This window comes from Rhinopithecus bieti, unplaced genomic scaffold (assembly GCF_001698545.2).
Source record: "Rhinopithecus bieti isolate Rb0 unplaced genomic scaffold, ASM169854v2 scaffold_44592, whole genome shotgun sequence".
Classification (NCBI taxonomy): Eukaryota; Metazoa; Chordata; class Mammalia; order Primates; family Cercopithecidae; genus Rhinopithecus; species Rhinopithecus bieti.
In genome coordinates this window covers 538517-545017 of record NW_016818423.1, presented here as the reverse complement: position 1 = coordinate 545017, position 6501 = coordinate 538517, and positions in this window count along the sequence as shown.

Genomic DNA, 6501 nt, shown 5'->3' with positions numbered 1-6501 from the left:
GGCTGGAGTATAGTGCCACAGTCATGGCTCACTGCAGCCTCAAACCCCTGGGTTCAAGTGATCCTCCCACCTTAGCCTCCCAAGTAGCTGGAACTACAAGCATGCACCACCACACCTGACTTAATTTTTTTAATGATTTTTTTGCAGAGACAGGGTCTTGCTACATCGCCCAGGCTGATCTCGAAGTCCTGGGCTCAAGCAATCCTCCCACCTCAGCCCCCCAAAGTGTTGAGATTACAGGCATGAGCCAGCACACCCGACCTGGCACATAGTTCTTGATAAGTGTTGGCTACATAGGTATAATACAAAAACATATTTGGTCTTTGTCCCTGGATCTTGGCACAGAATTCCTAAAATTCTGGGAATTCCCTGAGCAATAGGAGTGTTTTTTTATTATTCATAAGCCCCTTTCTATCACACTTGAGTTTACCCTAATGAGGTGACTTAGGGAGAGCCACTAGATCTAGGGATGGGACGAGTCACCAGAAAGACCAAGTGATGAGATGGTTGGAAATTTCAGTCCCGCCGACTGACCTCTGGGAATGGGGGGTGGTGCTGAAGATTGAGCTATATGAAAACTCTTGAACAATGAGATTCAGAGAGCTCCTGGGTTGGTGAATGCAACCACAGGCCAGGAGGGTGGCGCTCACTGACTCTACAGGGATAGAAACTCCTGCACTTGGGAATCTTCTGGACCTCACCCTGTGTACTTCTTCATCTGGCTGCTCATTAGAATTCTTTATAATAAAACCACAAACATAAATAAAATGCCTTCCTGAATCCTGTGAGCCATTCTAGCAAACTATTAGAACTGAGGAGGAGATCGCGGGGACCCCCAATTTATACCCAGTTTATCAGCAGTATAGGTGGGTGGCCAGAGACTTGTGACTGGCATCTGAAGTAGGAGCAGTCTTGAAGAACTAAGTCCTTAACCTGTGGGGTCTACACTAACCCCTAACAGCTAGTGTCAGAATTGAACTGGATTGCTGACCACCCAGTTGGTGTGAAGAATTTGGCTGATGTCAGAAAACATCCCAGAGGCTGTAATTAGTGAGCATGTTCAGTCCTCTAACTTGAAAGCAGGGGAAATTATTAGGTTTAACAACTCAGCTGTCTTATAAGTGAACTTTCTCAGAAGCCTTTCGTGTTTTAACCCACAGAGAGACTAATGGTGCAAGACTGAAACAGTGACAAGCCTTGGTTTAGGGCAGGGGAGAAACTTCTTAACCCCCTAGAAATCTCATCACCTCAGCAGAACCTACCATGCTTCTCTCGGGACTGACCATGCCTCTGTCTTCTCGCTCAGGAAGTGAGGGTATATTCTGAATCATCTCTCTCCTTTATTTCCAAATCCTGCTTCATTCTCCCCACAGCATTTCCTTGGCCCAAGGGTTAGTCATCCTTCAAGGTGAATATTGATGTCATCCCCAGCTCCTAGCCCCTCCAACTTCTTGCCAAAGATGTTTCTATCTGTTCCTACAGTTAGGCTGCCTTCCTCCGTAGAACCTTGACTTCCAGGTGGTAAAGAGGGCACAAGATATGCTGGACACTGAAGCAGAAACGACAGGAGTGCTGGGTGTGCAATCAGTCATTTGCTGCACATTTGCTGATTCCTGCCCTGATCCTAGCCCTGTAGGATGTAGAGATAATTTATGATGTAGTTGTTTAAGAGTAGAAGTATGGGAGGGCATCCTGTGTGCGTAAATTTATCAGGGCAGCACTTGCAGGAATGAGCCAGGGGCAGAGGTTAGTTCTACTGAGTTCAGACAGGCCATCCCCAGTCCCATAGGACAGACTTAAGAGTGAGTCAACGAGGCCTTGGAATAGAGGGTTACAGGCATGACATGATATAGTCAAGAGCCGACAGGGGTGGTCAGAGCCCCAGTGGAATCCATTGGTACTATAGGGATTAAATGAGATAATGTATGTAGAAACTTGGCTCAGAGTAAGCACTCAATAAATGGTAGCTATTATTGTTTTTTGTTATTGAGGTTTTTTTTGTTTTTTGTTTTGTTTTTTTTGAGGCAGAGTCTCGCTATGTCACCCAGGCTGGAGTGCAGTTGCGTAATCTTGGCTCACTGCAAGCTCCGCCTCCCGAGTTCATGCTGTTCTCCTGCCTCAGCCTCCTGACTAGCTGGGACTACAGGCGCCCGCCACCACGCCAGGCTAATTTTTTGTATTTTCAGTAGAGACGGGGTTTCACCGTGTTAGCCAGGATAGTCTTGATCTCCTGACCTTGTGATCCGCCAGCCTCGGCCTCCCGTTGCATTGTTAGCCTCACAGAGGCAACTGGCAGAGATTATATCTGGAAGAGGCCCAGCAGAGGATCTGGTAGAGAACGTTACATCTGGGCTGAGCCTTTGTGGAGGTGGTTCTATTCTTTTGTGGGAAACGGACTCTTTGGAGAACCTAACAAAAGCTGTGCCTCTCCCCAGAAAAAGACACAGCTGCTCACATGATGCTTTGCATATTATTTCAGGGACTTCACAGACTCCTGGAAGCCTGTCTAGTCACGGAACCTGGTTGGACACAGCTGTTATTTGCCAAGCACGGCTGAGAAAATTTCCTGCTGTTCTGCTGGGCACTGTGGCTCACACCTGTAATCCCAGCACTTTGGGAGGCCAAGGCAGGGGGATCGCTTGAGCCCAGGAGTTTGAGACCAGGCTGGGCAACATGGTGAAACCCTGTCTCTACAAAAAATACAAAAATTAGCCAGGCATGGTGGTACACGCCTGTAGTCCCAGCTCCTTGTGAGGCTGAGGTGGGAAGATCAAATGAGCCGGGGAGGTCAAGGCTGCACTGAGTTGCGATCCAGTCATTGCACTCCAGCCTGGGTGACAGAGCGAGACCCTGTCTCAAAAAAAGAAAAAGAAAAAGAAAAGTTCCCACCATTATCTTAGCTTATTGATCCAAGTGAAAACCTCAGCACACATAGTGTATTCAACTGTGGGAATATCCTGTGTCTTTTAAAATACAAAGTGGTATCCTGCAGAATGGGTGGAAGAGGGAGACCTGTGAAGAGACCCATCTTTTTTTTTTTTTTTTTTTCCCCCGAAGCAGAGTTTTGCTGTTGTCACCCAGGCTGGAAAGCAGTGGCGCGATCTCGGCTCAGTGCAACCTCCGCCTCCCATGTTCAAGTGATTTCTCCTGCCTCAGCCTCCTGAGTAGCTGGGACTACAGGTGCCCGCCACCACATCCAGCTAATTTTTTGTATTTTTGGTAGAGACAGGGTTTCATCATGTTGGCCAGGCTGGTCTCAAACTCCTGACCTCAGGTGATACACCCGACTCAGCCTCCCAAAGTGCAGGGATTGCAGGTGTGAGCCACCACACCCGGCCAAAGAGACCCATCTTAAAGTCCAGGGAGAAGACACAACTGGCTTCATGGGCATGCTACCTCTGCAGTCACACAGGACCCTGCATGTTTTGTTTTTTGTTCTTTGTTTTTTTTGAAACAGTTTCACTCTGTCACCCAGGCTGGAGTGTAGTGGCACAATCTCAGCTCACTGCAACCTCCACCTCCTGGGTTCAAGCAATTCTCATGCCTCAACCTCCTGAGTAGCTGGGATTGCAGGTGCATGCCACCATGCCCAGCTAATTTTTGTATTTTTTTTAATTTTTATTTTTTATTTTTATTTTTTTTTTGAGACGGAGTCTCGCTCTGTTGCCCAGGCAGGAGTGCAGTGGCTGGATCTCAGCTCACTGCAAGCTCTGCCTCCCGGGTTCATGCCATTCTCCTGCCTCATACTCCCGTGTAGCTGGGACTGCAGGCACCCGCCACCTCGCCTGGCTAGTTTTTTGTGTTTTTTAGTAGAGACGGGGTTTCACCTTGTTAGCCAGGATGGTCTCGATCTCCTGACCTCGTGATCCACCCGTCTCAGCCTCCCAAAGTGCTGGGATTACAGGCTTGAGCCACTGCGCCCCGCCTAATTTTTATTTTTTGAGATAGAGTCTCACTCTGTCACCAGGCTTGAGTGCAATGGGGTGATCTCAGCTCACTGCAATCTCCGTGTCCTGGGTTCAAGTGATTCCCCTGCCTTAACCTCCCCAATAGTTGGGATTACTGGCACGCACCACCACACCTGGCTAATTTTTTGTATTTTAGTACAGACAGGGTTTTACCATGTTGGACAGGATGGTCTCGATCTCTTGACCTCATGATCTGCCCACCTTGGCCTCCCAAAGTGCTGGGATTACAGGTGTAAACCACCGCGCCTGGCCTAATTTTTGTATTTTTAGTAGAGATGGGTTTTTGCCATGTTGGCTAGGTTGATCTTGAACTCCTGACATTAAGTGATCTGCCCGCCTCGGCCTCCCAAAGTCCTGGGATTATAGGGTAAGCCACAGCGCCCGGCCCCCTGCATGTTCTTGATTTCATGCTCTGCTGTGTTGCCATCTTGAAATTCTTATTTATTTATTCAGATGAAGTTTTGCCCTTGTTGCGCAGGTTGGAGTGCAGTGGCGCGATCTCAATTCACCGCAACCTCTCCCTCCTGGGTTCAAGCGATTCTCCCACTTCAGCCTCCCGAGTAACTGGCAATTACAGGCATATGCCACCAGGCCTGGCTAATTGTTTTTTGTATGTTTAATAGAGACAGGGTTTTTCCATGTTGGTCAGGCTGGTCTCGAACACCTGACCTCATGATCCGCCTGTCTCGGCCTCCCAAAATGCTGGGATTACAGGCATGAGCCACTGCGTCTGGCCGAAATTCTTAATTTTTAAACAGGAAGTCCTGCATCTTCATTTTGCACTGGGCCTCCCAAACTATATAGCCAGTCCTGGGAGAAAACAGTGACACATTTATTTGCATGCTTACTATGTGAGCAGCAAACAAGTGACAACTGGAACTGGGACCCAGGCCGTTTGGGTCCAAAACCATGGGTCCTAACCTACATCTTACCATATACTTCCTGTCTCTTGAATCAAGAGGGCTAGTGAGAGTGGAGAGGAAGGGAAAGAATAAGAACCTTCGGTTTCTCCCACCAGAACACTCTTCACATCCCTGCCTCGCCTTCCTTCCTATTGTCCTGTCAGTATCAGTGTCATTTCCTCAAAGTGGTGTTTCCTGGTCTCCAAACCTAAATTATGCCCCCTCATTCTCTCTTTTCTCCCTTAGTATTTTTTAATTTATGTATTTATTATTTTTTTAGACAAAGTTTCGCTTTTGTCACCTAGGCTAGAGTCCAATAGCAGGGTCTTGGCTCACTGCAACCTCCGCCTCCCAGGTTCAAGCGATTCTCCTGCCTCAACCTCCTGAGTAGCTGGGATTACAGGTGCCTGGCTAATTTTTGTATTTTAGTAGAGACGGAGTTTCCCCACGTTGGCCAGGCTGGTCTCGAACTCCTGACTTCAGGTGATCCACTCACTTTGGGGAGGCCGATCTCCACTCAGGTGGAGGTTGCAGTGAGCTGATTCGGCCTCCCAAAGTGCTGAAATTACAGCTGTGAGCCACCATGCCCTGTCTCTTCTTTAATATTCTTTAGAGTATTCATCAGAACTTTGTGTACTTATTTGTATATTTCCTTGTTTTAATGACAATCCCTCACTAAACTGTGTGCTCAATGAGGGCAGAAATTTTGTTGGGTTTTGTTCCCTTACCCCAGCAGAGAACCTGGCACATAGTGGGTATTTCATAAATGTTAGTTGGAAAGTACAGTTTATAGAATGTAATGACAGATCAGATGAAATTGTAGGGAAGCCTGGAGGATGACCTAGGAAATTCCACTTGGGTGATGCTAATTGCCAAGGTGAATATAGGAAGTTAGGAGTGGGACAGGAATGATTATGTGGATTTGAGATGTATCCAGTTCGATGGCTTTTGGGGTGGCTTGGAGAAGGCAATATTCTGCTGGGAAACTTCTGACTCTCTCCTTACTGCAGCCCAGGGTAGGGGCTCCCTACCTCCTCCTGGGCAGATCTGTGCCATCACTGGCGTGCTCTTGGGAGCTTATCTGTTCCCTAGGCAGTGAAGCTCTACGGGATCTGGAACAGTGCTGCAGGTCTCATCTCTGGTTTGCAGGGCCCCCAGGAGTGTGTATGCAGTCAGGGCTCAATAAATGCCAGTAGAAGGAAAGAGGGAAGGTGGAAAATGTGGCCAGGCACTCAGGGGACAGGCTGGGGTGAGGAGCAGATCTGGGGACGGAAATAGAACTGGAAGTCCAAGTTGGAACCCTGGAGCCCTAGAGACAGGGTGGACAGAAAAGTGCTCCAAGCCAGGAGGCCAGGCACAGGGCTAAGCGCTTTATTCACAGGACTGCATTTCCTCTTCATATCTACACTAAGGAGGCATAATTATTCCTACTTTGTTCATGAGAAAACAAGTCCAGAGAGGTGACGTGATTTGCCCAAGGTCACACAGCGAGTGAGCAGCAACGCCTGGATTTGACTCAGGGCTGTCCTCCCCTAAGCCCGCACGCACTCTTCCACTTCACTCCCTGCCTCTCCAACCCTCCACCTCCCTATCCCTCTCCCCTCCCTTCCCGCGGCTGCCCCGCCCCACCC